Genomic DNA, 15,481 nt, shown 5'->3' with positions numbered 1-15,481 from the left:
CTTCCCAGAAATGCCCCGGAACGCCCCTGTCTTATTTGGCTGAATTTTAGCCGCATAAGTGTCCCAAATATTCAAAAGTCTGCATTCAGCCAGATAATCTGTGAGTTGTCCATATTCAGAGGCATTTAGCCTGATTTCTCAGTTTCTCTCCTATGCCACCTAAACTGAAAATTTTCTGAAAACTGCAAGGCCCACGGCAAAGTTTTTTGTTTTTTTACATTTATGTTTCTTTCCTATTCTCTCAATTTGTGACTATTTACCGAAATCACAATGCTTGCTGTAGCTCCTTTTACGCACAGTTTGCTACTGTTTGCTGAAACTGCATCCTGCACAGCTTGGAAACCCCATCTCCTGTCTCAAATGTCATGAAAAGTGAATATAAAACTAATCCTCCCTTTGGGGAGATTCTTGTTTCTGACATGAAGGCTACCTGATCAGTACAAGATTTCTCCCAATGATCACTGCGTGTACCTGTCTTATTTTTGTTTAAATAAAGGATGTCTCCGACAGATCTGATTTATAATTGCAGAGGCTCTTGTTTCTTCAGCTCCAGGTTCCTCCTTCCCTTTAGGCAAGTGAGAGGTGGAGGGGAAGGAGCACGAGAAAAAGGAGTCGTGAGAACAGGCAATTAGGGACGGCACTGTGGTGGGGGGGGGGGGGGGGGGGAGGGGGGCAACCAAGGCAACTGCACAGGGCTCCCATTTGCCTGGTCCCAGCTCAGTGGATGTTTTCGGGGGGAGGGGGGGGGGGGGCGGCTCAGAGGCAATAACCAGAAAAAAAAAATCAACGCGGGGCCAGTGAAGGGAGGACACCCACAGAGCCTGCACTGGCCTCATCTCTCTCGAGGATGCCAGCTCTGAAGGAGGAAGGGGAGCGGCTGCAGGACCTCTGGCATTCATTCCCCCCCCCCCCCCCCCCCCCCCGACAGGCCCCGCTCTGATTTTTCTTGTTAAGAGTCTCTGCCACCTGAAGACATCCGCCAAGCCCGAGACCACCCACGTGGGAGCCCTGTACAATTGCCCTGGTTGACCCCCTCCCCCCAAAGCTGGTGTAGACCCCCCTGCCTGCTCCAATGCAGGCAGGTGGGGGTAGAAGGCTCAGAGAAGTCAATCCCGCTCTTACTGGCTCAGAATTTCCTGAAATGAGAGAGGAGCCCTCAGGAAAGGTTCGCAGTGCTCGCTGGCTGTCACTCGTGTTACAGAATGGGACCCCCCGTTTACTAATGATAAATAACCTGTACATGTCTGGTTTCATGCATGCAAGCCAAGCCTCTGGCGGGGACCAATTTTGGAAAGGGTTTAGGTTCCTAACTTTGGGAGTGAGGCGCCTAAACTGGACTAGGGCTCAGTGTCTAAAAACTTTGAAGTCCCTTTTCACTGGGCACCAAAACGTAGGTCCCTACGAAGTGGGCAGAATTAGAGTGCAGAAGAAAAGCTTGGGCGCTCTGCACCGATTTTCAGCACTAGGATTGCCTTGGGCTGAAAACAGGGGCTTAACTTTAACTACAGGTCCCTAAACAGCCTAGCTGGCAAATCATCTGCTCAGTTAAAAATGAGATGGAACACCCCCCCCCCCCCACTTCCCCCCCCCCAATTACAAAATGTACTCATGGCGCCGAAAGCCCCTCCCCCATACAGCCCCTTCCACCCAGCTGCTTAAAAAGGGAGTCCCAGAACTGCCTCCCTCCTTCCTGCCTGATGACCTCGACCATGGGTTGTTTCAGCATCTTCTGACACAGCCTGGCAAACCTAAATCGAGGATCATCTGAGATGGGCGAACAAAAACCCTAAAGTAAGGAATCATTAAATATTGCTATAAAAATGGGAGAAAAAGGGCAGCGTCTGGAACGCTATGTTCACTAATGCTCATAGTTTGGAAAATAAAGTCCCAAAATCTAGAGGCAGTCATGGAAAATGGCGGACTTGGATGCAGTGGCTGTCACAGAGATGTGGTAGGTGGAAAACCAATACCCCAGCTGCAGTGGCTTCTAGAAGCAGGGGAGATCTTGGATTCTCTGCAAGCAGACCTGTTCTGTCCATTGGTAACTAAACCCACCTAAAGGGGGTAATACTGAACCTGGTCCTTACCAATGGGGACAGTAGATCTGATATTGTGAAAGACCATTTGGGATCCAGTGATCACCAGGTGGTGTGGTCAGGGCTGGAATTAAGATTGCGGCACGCACAGGCAGTGCCATGGCGATGGGATGCCCTTTGAAGCTGAGCTGGCATATGGCACTATAGCAAGCAAAAGTTGGCTTCTATTTGGCCTGGATATTAGATACCTTCAAAATTTAGCACACAAGGCAGTTGTCTATGTTGCCTATTCCTAAACCCGGGTCTGGGTGTAGTTCAGTATTTAAAGCGCAGGAAATGAAGGTTCACTCAAAGGTGCGAGTGTCCTAGACTCCGGGAGTACCCTCAGGAGTCATTAAGTGAATGGAAAAAATGTAGCAGAAGAAGAAGAGGAGTGGGCAAAACTAAAAGGAGATATAGTATAAGGGCAACTAAACTTTTTGTTAGGAAAGTAAAAAAAGTAAAGAAGAAGAGGTTGCTGTAGTTTTCTAAAAAGGTAGCTGAAAAAGTAATGGAGAAAAGGTCAGCATAAACTACAAGTTACTGCAGAAAGAGGAAGACAGGCGACAATATATGGAAGAGTTAAGAGAAACTGGGAAAGTAGTCAGGAATGCAAAACTTCAAATTGAAGTAAACATAGCAAATACGGTAAATTGGGGAGGACATTTCTTTTTAGATACGTTAGTGACAGAAGGAAGGGCAACAATGGCATTGTGAGATTCAGAGGTAAACGGAAGGAATATGTAGAGGCTGGTGAGGAAAAAGCAAATTTGCTTAACAAATACATATTTGGTGTTCATTGTGGAAAGGTCAGGAGCAAGATCATATAAAAACGAAGTAAATTTTCAAAAAAGGGTATTCATGAGGAGTTATCTAAATTTAAAGTAGATAAAGACGACGGGGCCAGATGGGATACATCCAAGGGTACTAAAGGAACTTAAGAGAAGCACTGCTAGCTCTGCTCACTGACCTTTCCAATGCTTCTTTAAGGTCGTAAGTAGTTTTGGAGGACTAGAGATGGGGTGGGGTGGGGGGAAGATGTGGCTCCTATTCATAAAAATGGAGATAAGGAACAAACTGGGCATTCTGACCTCTGTGGTGAACAAATTAATGGAATTGCTGCTAAAACAGAGGATAGAGTTCCAGGAATCCAATGGATTCCAAGATCCAAGGCAGCATGGTTTAACCAGTTAGATCTTATCAGATAATTCTGATTCATTTCTTTGAACAGTGACTAGAGAGCTGGATCAATGGAGAGCGCTAGATGTAATGTATTTCAGTAAGACAAGTGTTGCTTGTTGGAGATTTTAATCTGCTGGATGTAGACTGGAGAATCCCTTCTGCAGAATCTACCAGAAATAAAGAGATAGTAGATGCCCTGCAAGGGGCTCTGTTCAAACACTAGATCGAGTAGAACTCCCTCCCTCGTGGGAGGGAGTTCTACTCGATCTAGTGTTCACTAACTGGGATAATGTCTCTAATGTCCGGGTGGGTGCCCACCTGAGCACCAATGATCATCAAATGGTATGATTTGATATCTCAAATAGGATACAGAGCTATCACACAAAGACCCGAGTTTTGAATTTCAAAAATATAGACTTTGTCAAAATGGGGACGTACCTGGAGGTAGAATTGGGAGAAAATAAGAGAGGTGGAACAACAGTGGGCCAAACTAAAAGGAGTAATTACAAAGGCAACAAATCTATATGTTAGAAAAGTAAACAAAAGCAAAAGTAATAAGAAACCTATTTGGTTCTCAAAGGAGGTGGCTGAAAAAAATAAAAGGCAAAAAGAACAACGTTCAAGAAGTATAAAGGATCCCAAAACGAGGAACACAAGGAAAAATATCTGGTGAAACTGAGGGCGTCAAAGAAAGAAATCAAGAAAGCAAAAGGTAAGGCAGAATAAAGGATTGCCAAAGAGGTAAAGCAAGGTGACAAATTATTTTTCAGATATACCAGAGAAAGGAGGAAGATCCGACATGGTATAGTGAAACAAAGATCAATATGTGGAGTGCGATGAAGAAATGGCATAAATATTAAACAAATACTTCAGTTCAGTGTTCACTAAAGAAGACCCTGGAGAAGGACCGTCGCTAGTTGGCAAGACCATAGATAGAGGTGGAGTAGATGAAAATCTGTTTACAGAAGGGAACGTATGGGAAGAGCTAGGAAAACTGAAAGTGGACAAGGCCATGGGATCAGATGAGGCACATCCCAGGAACCTGAGGGAGCTCAAAAAGATGTGCTGGTGGGTCCACTTAAAGACTTGTTCAATAGATCACTGGAAATGGGAGTGGTGCCGTAAGACTGGAGAAGAGCAGTGGTGGTCCCGCTTCAAAGTGGTAGTAGAGAGAAGGCTGGAAACTACAGGTCAGTAAGCCTCACCTCAGTGGTGGGAAAATTAATGGAGACGTTGCTGAAGGAAAGGATAGTGAACTATCTACAATCCGGTGGATTGCTCGACCCGAGGCAGGTCTTGTCAGACAAATCTGATTATTTTGATTGGGTGACCAGTGAATTGGATCAAGAAAGAGCTCTCGATGTGATTTATTTGGATTCTATTAAAGCTTTTGATACGTTCCCACATAAGAGAATCATGAACAGAATGAGAAGCTTGGGAGTGGGTGCCAAGGAAATGGCATGGATTGCAAACTGGTTGATGGTAAATGGAACCTACTCTGAAGAAAGAATGATGTTAAGTGGAGTGCCACAGGGATGAGTGTTGGGACCAGTTCTGTTCAATATCTTTGTGAGTTACATTACAGAAGGGATAGAAGGTAAAGTTTTTCTATTTGCAGATGATACTAAGATCTGCAACAGAGTGGACATGCCTAAAGGAGTAGAGAAAATGAAGAGTGATTTAAGAAAGCTTGAGGATTGGTCGAGGATCTGGCAGCTGGGATTCAAGCCAAGAAGTGCAGAGTCATGCATCTAGGGTACGGTAATCAAAAAGAGCTGTATGTGATGAACATTGAAAGACTAATGTACATGAACTAGAAGAGAGACCTTGGGATGATAGTGTCTGGTGACCTGAAGGTGGCGAAGCAATGTGACAAGGCAATAGCTAAAGCTAAAAAGAATGCTTGGCTGCATAGAGAGAGGAATAACCAGTAAGAAAAAAAAAAAAAAAAAAAAAAAAAAAAAAGGAGGTGGTGATGTCCTTGTACAGGTCCTTGGTGAGACCTCACCTTGAGTACTGTGTTTAGAGCTGGAGCCTATATGTCAAAAAGGATAAAGACAGGATGGAGATGGTCCAAAGAAGAGTGACCAAAATGGTGTGTGGTCAGCATCGGAAGACTTATGAGGAGAGACTGAAGGATCTAAATATGTATACCCTAGAAGAGAGGAGGTGCAGGGGAGATAGGATACAGACCTTCAGATTCTGGAAAGGTTTTAATGATACACAATTGTTAAATCTTTTCCATTGGAAAAAAAAAAAATTAATAGAACTAGGAGTCATGAAATGAAACTCCAGGGAGGAAGACTGAGAACAAATGTCAGGAAATATTTCTTCAGGGAGAGGGTGGTGGATGCCTGGAATGCCCTTCTGGAGGAGGTAGTAAAAATGAAAACAATGAAAAAATTCAAAGAGACATGGGATAAACACTGTGGATCCCTAAAGGCTAGAGGATGGGAATGAAGAAAAGAGTGAATGGGAGTAATTTTTTTTTTTTAATTTAACATTTTTCTATACCGACATTCGCACGAGACATCACATCGGTTTCCAGATAACAGCAAATTCAGCCAACAGGGCTTTACATTGTAACTGATATTATAACTGAGGGGGAGGGAAGGGATGGGAAAGGGTAGGGCAGTAACTTGGAACTATATGAGTCAGCTGGGATAGGTGGCGGGGAATAGGGGGATTATTTACAGAGAGGCAGGAGTTAAGTACATTCTATTATATACATTCAATATACAAGGCGAGTGAGAGGAAGGGGGCTAAGCAAGGAAAGGATGGGAGGGGAGGGGGTGGGGGGGAGGAGTCTGGGTGTGATGTTGGGTGGAATGGAGAGGGGGTGAAGGGGGGGGGGGGAAGTAATTTGCTGGTGTGGTGGTTACTAGGGATGTGAATCGTTTTAGGACGATTAAAATTATCGTCTGATAATTTTAATATCGTCTTAAACCGTTATGGAACACAATACAATACAGATTCTAACGATTTATCGTTATAAATCGTTAGAATCGTGAGCCGGCACACTAAAACCCCCTAAAACCCACCCCCGACCCTTTAAATTAAATCCCCCACCCTCCCGAACCCCCCCCCAAATAACTTAAATAACCTGCGGGTCCAGCGGCGGTCCGGAACGGCAGCGGTCCGGAACGGGCTCCTGCTCCTGAATCTTGTCGTCTTCAGCCGGCGCCATTTTCCAAAATGGCGCCGAAAAATGGCGGCGGCCATAGACGAAAAAGATTGGACGGCAGGAGGTCCTTCCGGACCCCCGCTGGACTTTTGGCAAGTCTCGTGGGGGTCAGGAGGCCCCCCACAAGCTGGCCAAAAGTTCCTGGAGGTCCAGCGGGGGTCAGGGAGCGATTTCCCGCCGCGAATCGTTTTCGTACGGAAAATGGCGCCGGCAGGAGATCGACTGCAGGAGGTCGTTCAGCGAGGCGCCGGAACCCTCGCTGAACGACCTCCTGCAGTCGATCTCCTGCCGGCGCCATTTTCCGTACGGAAAATGGCGCCGGCCATACGCGTATGGCCAGCGCCATTTTCCGTACGAAAACGATTCGCGGTGGGAAATCGCTCCCTGACCCCCGCTGGACCTCCAGGAACTTTTGGCCAGCTTGTGGGGGGCCTCCTGACCCCCACGAGACTTGCCAAAAGTCCAGCGGGGGTCCGGAAGGACCTCCTGCCGTCCAATCTTTTTCGTCTATGGCCGCCGCCATTTTTCGGCGCCATTTTGGAAAATGGCGCCGGCTGAAGACGACAAGATTGAGGAGCAGGAGCCCGTTCCGGACCGCCGCTGGACCCGCAGGTTATTTAAGTTATTTGGGGGGGGGGTTCGGGAGGGTGGGGGATTTAATTTAAAGGGTCGGGGGTGGGTTTTAGGGGGTTTTAGTGTGCCGGTTTTTTCGATTTTTTGATTTTTAACGATGTTCCGGCGAGGGATGGGGTTCGGGAGGGTGGGGGGATTTAATTTAAAGGGTCGGGGGTGGGTTTTAGGGGGTTTTAATGTGCCGGTTTTTCGATTTTTCAATTTTTAACGATTTTTCACGATATTTTACCCCCCCAAACGGCAACAATACGATTCCCTCCCCCTCCCAGCCGAAATCGATCGTTAAGACGATAGAGGACACGATTCACATCCCTAGTGGTTACTACACTTAACCAAGAAGACTTGATACTGTTGATGCAACTCCAACACTGCTCTCTGCTTCAATGGCAGGGGGAAAAGGGGAATTGGGTTAACATAGCAACTAATGAGGGCCCTGACCTTTACAGTCTGTGAAAATAATAAGCATTGGGGTAACCTGCACGGCACAGCAGATGCTACCATAAGCTTGCTGGGCAGACTGGATAAACCATTTGGTCCTTTTCTGCCGTCATTTCTATGACAAGGTTTTTTACATAGGCAACTTTAATAAATAAATTGAGTGCCCTTGGTCTGGACCCTAGAGTGACCTATAACACGTTCCTTGGACATGTTCTTTACAACAGTTTACAACCTTTAGTGTGAGTTAAAAACATAGTTGTTTAAAAGTGCTTTTGAGATTAATGAAGAGTTTATTTTGTGATTTGTTTTTAGTTTCTCGGCAAAGTATTTTGCTGTAAGCTTGATTCTGTTTTTTATATTATTTTAACACGTGTTATATATTTTACTGTATGTTGAGAAATGGCTACTTATCTGATAAATTTCCTTTTCTCTAGTGAAGACAGGTTAATCCATGACCAGTGGGTTATGCACGTCTACCAGCAGATGGAAACGGAGAAAAGCTGACGTCACGGTATACCCCAGCACCGACATCAGCCACCAGTATTCTCTGCAAAAGTCAACTGTGGACAACTAACACTTGATTATAACTTAACAGACAACTACAAGTACTCACAGAGTCAACAGGAAACACTGAGCTCAGACAAAGAGGGTAGCATCACTAATCTAGGGAGAAAAACTGATACTTGACAATTATCCCCGGACATGCAGCCATTCAGGAGGACCACAGAACCACAAACTGGCAGCCAAGGGCAGGAAGGTGGGTTAACCTGTCTTCATTAGAGAAAAGGAAATTATCAGCTAAGTAGTAATTTCTCATTTCTCAGTATTCAGACAGGTTAATCTATGACCAGTGGGATGTACCAAGGCAACTCCCGAATAGGGCAGGAGGCTGTCCGCAGTCCAACCAAACAACGCACGCACAAAGGCTGCGTCCTCCTGGACCTGCACATCCAGGCGGAAACACCTGGAAAAAGTTTGTAAGGAGGAGAACATCACAGCTCAGCAAATCTCAACAGGAGACAACAATTGAAGCTCTGTCCTTGACACTGCCTGAGCCCTAGTAGAATGAACCCTAACCTGTATATGTAATGGCTAACCAGCATCCACAAACGTGGCCGTCATTACCTCCTTAACCAAACAGGAAAAAGTAGCCCACGAGGCCAACTCATCCACCGCACAGAACAAACAGACGGTCAAGACTTCCTGAAAAGGTTTTACTAATCTCCAATACAGCATCAGATGTCTCGTGACATCCAAGGTCCGCACCAGGCGATATTCATCCACATCTCTCTCCCTGTCCAGCATTGGCAGGGAAATTGATTAGTTCAAATGAAAATCAGAGACCACTTTTGGCAAAAATGAAGCAGACAAAGCTGGACCGCCCCTGGAGTCATCCGCAGGAATGGTTCCTGGCAAGAAGAAACCCGCAGCTCAGACAACGCAGAATAAATTACCACGAGAAACAGTCTTCAAGAAATTAACCTCAAGTGAGACTATGCAGAAGTCAAAAAGTGGAATTTGCCAAAATCCTAGAACCAGATTAAGGCTCTATAAGGGCACTGGCAACCGCAAAGGAGGATGAAGAAACTTCAACCCTACAAAATTGGGCCACATCCAGATGGGCCGATAAGGGTCTGCCATTCACCTAACCCTTGAAACAGGCAAGAACTGCTCCTTCAAGAATTTAGGAGCCAAGCCCTTAAGTGACCCATCCTGTAAGAATTCCAAAATGAGCAGGATCTTAATTGAATGAGGAAGCATGCTTCATTCCTCACACCAAGCCTCAAACACTCTCCAAACCAAACATAAGCTAAAGGGGGGAGAACTTCTGCACTCGAAGCAAGGTGGAATTGACCGTAGTGGAATATTCATGCTTCAGCAACCGAGCCCTTTCAAGGACCATACCGTAAGACAAAATTGAGATTGATCTACACGAAGAATAGGTCCCTGTGGACCAGTAAATAGGAAGGAGAGTCTGACAGGAGCCTCCATAGATCTGCATTGCACAGCTTCCTGGGCCAATCTGGAGTAACCAGAAGCACTAGCCCCATGTGTCTTTCAGTCTTCTGAATCACGCTGTGTAACATGGGCCACGGGGAAAAGCATACCAAAACTTAACTTCCAGCCACTCTTGCTCAAGAGCATATCTCCCCCGCACTTGAAAAAAAAAAAAGAGGAGAAACCTTCTCATTGTGTGATGTTGCCAGCAAGTCTAGAAACAGTAGGCCCCTAGCAGCCCACTGAGAGCTGCAACGCTTCGTCCGACAATTCCCATTCTCCTGAATCGACTGACTGCTGAGAAAATTGACTCATACTTTGCCTTTTCCCACAATGTGAGAGGCGGAGATTTCCTGAAGATATACTTTCGCCCATTCCAAGAGCTGGATTATTTCCTGCGACACTTGCTGGCTCTTGGTGCCTTCCTGACGATTGATGTAAGCCACTGTCAGACATTGCTCGAGCACTTGACCCTGCAAGCAGTCAATGAACTGCAAGCATGCCAACCGAACGGCACATGCTTCCAGACTATTGATGGGCCAGTGAGACTGCTCTGCACTCCTGTGCCCCTGCACCATCAACATCTGACAGTAAGCCCCACAATCCTGGAGGCTCGCATCCATCGTGAGTATCAGTCAGTCCAGTATTCTTAGGGAAACGTCCTTCCTTAGATGATCTGCTTTCAATCATTGCTGCATTTGGATGCTAATCTCCACCGCTAAGCAAAGCCATATCAAGAAGTCTTGAGACTGTGGACTCTATTGTGCAAGCAGTATGCGCTGAAGAGGACACATATGTGCCCTTGCCCCCAGAGCCACTTCTAGAGTAGAGTATTTACCATCAACTTAGCACCTAGAGTCAAGACCATACCGATAGGCAAATTGCTGACAACAGCCGCAACTGTGCTATTAGTTTCTGAATGCGGTCTCTGGCAGGAATACCCTGACGTGCTTCATGCTAAAAACAAACACCAAGACACTCCAGTGTCTGAGACGGCTGTACATTGCTCTTGGCCAAATTCACCACCCAACCTAATTACTGCAGCAAGGAGACCACCTTGTGCGAGGCCTGAAGACTATTCTATGCTCCTGGCCCAAAATAGCCAACCATCTAGGCCAGAGGTGAACCAGAATACCATCCTGTCTTGACACTGCCACTACCACCACCAAGACATTAGAGAAGGTTCTGGGTGCGGTGGCCAAACCAAAAAGTAGCACTTGAAACCGATAATGTCACCCCAAAACAGCAAACCTCAGAAACCGCTAATGTTCCAGCTGAATGGGAAATATGTAGATACACTGACAATTCAGAGACATAAGAAACTCCCCCTCCTGTACTGCCAAAATCACAGTGTAAAGTTTTCATGCACAAACAAGCCACTCTCAAGGATAACTGATTCCCTTTAGAACCAGGATGGGGCAAAAAGAACCCTCCTTCTTGGGAATAATGAAATAAATGTAATAATGGCCTGTATTTGCTTGTGACTTAAACCCTAGAATCAAGGCCACCAGCTCAAAAAGTAATAAATCTAAGTGTAACAAAGATACTAAGTAGGAGGAACCACAGAGAACCCTATTTTTAAATTTCTCATGAATCCTTGACACACAGATTGACTTTATGCCACCTCTGGTCTGGAGTTGGATTTGCCATGCATCGGGGGCAGGGGGGGTGGTAATAGCTAATAGCCTCATACATGAAATTTACATGCGATGGGCGCCATCGGCTGCACATTTGTTCCGGTGAGCATTTTGGACGCGCTAATTTCCTGATTCCATTGGGTGCTAATCCAGCACGTCCGAAACACACGCCCAACCGTGCGTAAACCCATGTGCTACACTGGGCGCACTTTGCCGCGTCGGCCCCAAACTTAAGGCAAGGGTGCTGGAATTCTCCTTCCTCCTGCCCATTTGAAAAAAAGAACAAAGCAGGTCAAAGGCGCCAGAATTCCTATTTGCCATAAGCCTCCAATTCTTGAAAACTCCCTAAGCCGATAGGACACAGGCTTCGAGCTGATCTAACAGCTACTAGTGCTTCAGCTAGGCCAACGTTAGACGCTAAGCCTTGAGGACTGCAAGCCTGTCCTCCCGGCTCAGCTAGGGAGCTTTTGGGGATGGAAGGCTTATGGCAGTTCCAGGCACCCTTGGCCAGCTACATTCTTTTTTGGAGGTGGTCAAATGGGAAGGGTAGATATGGTCCATTCTGCATTTATGGTGCCACTGAGCGGGAAGAAGAGGCGTTCAGTCCTGTGAATTTAATTTTAGTCAGATAGGTAGGAGGTGGGATGTGGATCTCTTGGGCCCACCTTGTCGCTTTTAATTGGGCAGGTGGCAGGAAGTATCTGGGCAGCCAGAATTAGGACTGCTCTGGCAGCATCTCGATTCACCCACCCAAGCTAGGTGCCAAGCACTAGAATGAAGCACTAGGCACCTAAATTCCTTCCCCTGACCTGACCCCACCCTTGGCCGTGCCCATGTTTTAGGTGCTGAAATCCTGGCAATTTTCAAACGTACTCTCTTTTGGTGCCTAACCCCCAAAGTTATTTAAAAAGACCTACAGTACAGATGTATGAAATGAACCTCAGTGCTTTTACCTTTTATCTATCATTCGTTTTATCTTTTTACTTGTTACTTTATTATTAACAACCTGTGTTAATTTGTTTTTATGACCTTTAATGTTAATATAATATGCTGTATTCACTTTCTTATTGTTTGTAAACAGTTGTGAAAGTAGTAACTAAACGGTCAATAAAACCTGTTAAATAAATAAAATAAATATTCTGTCTCCACTCTGCATTTCCTATGCACAACTTAACTGTCTTTACTGACAGACTGAGGAGGCCAGGTCCTCAAGTCCAGAGACTTACTGGAGAGAACAGTGACCAGAGTGGCCTGGGCTATAGAGATAAAAAGGCAGGTAATATGAGGATTGTTCTGCAGGGCTGACCAGATTAGCTGCTGAATGGCAAAGGCCAGACCCAGCTGGCCACAGCTGACAGAAAACAGGAGGAAAAACACCCAGCTGCACTGAATATGGCAGAAACAGTGAATGCTTGCTGTTATACTGCCAGCGCACGACGAAACAAGGCAGAGTAAAAGCATTAGAAACAGAAAAGGCTACTGGGGAAGCAGGAGAAAGTGAACAAACAGAAAAACACCTGAGGAGGCAGGGCACGAAACCCCTTTAAAATCAACCAGTGGGCACCTACATCCAGGCAAATGAATTGCATGTCTAAATTCAGAGGCCAATTTTCAAAGGGTTTAGGGTCCTAACTTTCAAAATTAGGATCCTAAATTGGTCCTTCTGAAAATGTACTAGGGGTGAGTGCCTAACTGGGCACCTAAATTGAGAATCCTAAAAAGTGGGTGGCTACAGGGTTAGAGACAAGGAAAGGAACCAATGTTAGCACTGATTTTCAGAAGTAGGCATCTAATTTGGGTTCTTAAATCGAGATAACTGGATAGCAGGCCTAAATTTAGGGGCCTAACTTTCTTGGATTTAGATACCATCTTTATCTCCACCACCTCCATAGGGAGGCTGTTCCATGCATCCACCATCCTCTCTATAAAGAAATATATATATATATACAGAGAGAGAAAGTTTTTTTTATTAATATTACACCTTTTGGCACTGCAAAGTGGATTTCATTCAGGTACTGAATTCAAGTATTTCCCTATCCCCAGAGGGCTCACAATCTAACAAAGTCACAATATTTTATTATGGAAAGGGCCAAATATTGCAGGGGGGGGGGGGACTATGGGTGTTTCTGTGATATTTTGCCCCTCTCCAACAAAATATCGTGGAGGTCACGCTGTGTGATTTTTGAAAGCGGGAGAAATGCGCTTTAAAAATGAACACGGCTGGGGCCGCTAACACAGACAAGGGCGGCCCGCGGTGGACTGGGCCACTATCGTTTTAAAGGGCCAAGTGACCCAGAACTCCCCTGATTACAGGCTCACAAGAGGCGGTGCGTTACTCGTTAGGCCCTAGGTCCTGCAATCAGCAAATCATGTCCTCCCCCTCCCCCCCTTGGGGAGGGAGAAGGGAGCTGGAGGTGCTGTGTGCCCTGTAACCTCCGCTTCTTTCCCTCCTCCTAGCCTGCACTAAGTCCACGGTGCAAGCTTGGGCTGTTTGAATTGAAAGACCTGAAACCGGAGCAGGAAGGAAAGGGGAAAGCAAGCCCGCCTTAGGCACTCCGAAATGTGGCTCGTCTGCGTTAAGAAGAAGCAGCAGCATTCTTCATCCTTTTACCTGGACTTGGGCCCTCAGTTTCCCGGTCCTCCTCCCCAGGCCACGGCAGCTGCCTCAGTCAGCGTCTCGGATAACAACGACCAGCAGCCGGGCTTCCCGCTTTAGCTCGTTACCGCGAGCCTGCGGCACAGCTGCGGGAAACGAAACCGAAAGCATTTGGGGCAGGAAAAGGAAACGCCTAAGCCAGCCCCCTGACAAGGAAACAGAAGCCTTCCAGAAACGGGGACATTGCCCTAAGTAATTCATGAAACAAGTAACAGAGGGGGGAAACCAGGGGACTTAGGGTCAAAGGTCAAGGCTTCAACCTTACTATAAAAGAAAAATTACCGAGGGAAGTCCCAAGAGAGAAGCCAATCATAGGCCCAAGAGAACCCAAAACAAAGAAACGCACGTGCATGAGGCGGACACCGTAGGTCCCGTGCCAGCACCTCCGTTTGCCTACTACTCCCCTCCATCCACCGCATATAAACTAGAGCGGTGCTTCCCAACCCTTTTCATTTGGTGGCACACCCAGCACTTCCTCTTCACTTCCCTCGCCCTCCATCCCATTGGCATCATCATCACTTTCTCCCTCCCTCATCCCTTGGCACAACCACCTTCTCCCCTCTTTCCCTGCCATCATAATAACCCCTCTCCCCTGCCATCATCATCTTCTTCCTCTCCACCACCAGCTGGCATCATCATCATCACCACCTTCCCTCTCTCACCATCTCTTCCTCTCCCCTCACATTATCATCACTTTCCCTTTCCCTCCACCCCTACCCACAACCTGGAGTTATCATCCCCTTCTCTCTCCACCTTCTCACCCCTGGCATCATCATCATCATCTTCTTTCCTTTCCTTCTACCTCTTCCCCACCCCCTGGCATCATCATCACATTCCCTCTCTCCCTCCATCTCTTCTCCTCACCCCTGGCATCATCATTACCACCTTCCCTTTCCATCTTTCCCTCTCTCTCACTCCCTGGAATCATCACCTTCTCTCTCCCTCCCTATCTTCTGCACCTCCCCCACTATAATCATCATGCTTTTCCCTCTACCCCTCTCCCTACCATCATTTTCCCTTTCCCTCCACCTATCTCCCCCACCCCCAGGCATCATCATCACTTTCCCTCTCAAACCATCTCTTCCCTGTTCCCCTTGCATCAACACCACCTTCCTCCTCCATTCCTCTCCCTCACCTCCTGGCATCATCACCTCTCCACCTCCTCACCCCTAGAATCATCCCCACATTCCCTTTCCTTCTACCCCCTCCCACCCCCAGGCATCATCATCATCACCTTCCATCACCTCTTCCCTCCACCCACACACATCATGACCATCTCTATCCCTTCACCCCCTCCCCCCGCCCCCCCATCCTCCTCACCTTCCATCTCCCTCAACCTGGCATCATCTCCTTCCCTCTACCTTTACCGCTCTCCCTCACCCCCGGGCATCATCATCATCCCTCTCCCTCCACCCTGTCCCTCACCTCTGGCATCATCATTAATGTCCCTCTTTCTCCACACCACACCCCCCCCCCCCATGCCAATCACCTTCTCTTCCCTTTCCTTCAACCCCCTGGAATCATCTTCCCTCTCCCTCACCCCCTGGCATCATCACTTTCCCTCTCCACTCCTCTCCACTACCATCATCATCATCATCATCATCATCTTCCCTCTCCCTCATCCCCTGGCATCATCACCTTCCCTCCCCACTCCTCTCAACTACCATCATCATCATCA

The 15,481-nt window shown here is 46.9% G+C and overlaps 1 protein-coding gene across 1 annotated transcript in view; it reads right to left on the bottom strand.

Annotated features, from left to right (window-relative positions):
- LOC115079361 (E3 ubiquitin-protein ligase TRIM56-like) overlaps nucleotides 1-14,191 on the bottom strand; it is a 41,431-nt gene extending 27,240 nt beyond the window's left edge. Inside the window, exon 1 of the mRNA XM_029582868.1 lies at nucleotides 14,086-14,191. The gene's annotated coding sequence lies outside the window, so the exon portion shown is untranslated. The remainder of the gene's footprint in view (nucleotides 1-14,085) is intronic.
- Between the last annotated feature and the right edge of the window lie 1,290 nt (nucleotides 14,192-15,481).

The sequence above is a fragment of the Rhinatrema bivittatum genome, chromosome 17 (assembly GCF_901001135.1).
Source record: "Rhinatrema bivittatum chromosome 17, aRhiBiv1.1, whole genome shotgun sequence".
In the NCBI taxonomy this organism is placed as follows: Eukaryota; Metazoa; Chordata; class Amphibia; order Gymnophiona; family Rhinatrematidae; genus Rhinatrema; species Rhinatrema bivittatum.
This window is presented reverse-complemented; position numbering and strand designations above follow the sequence as displayed.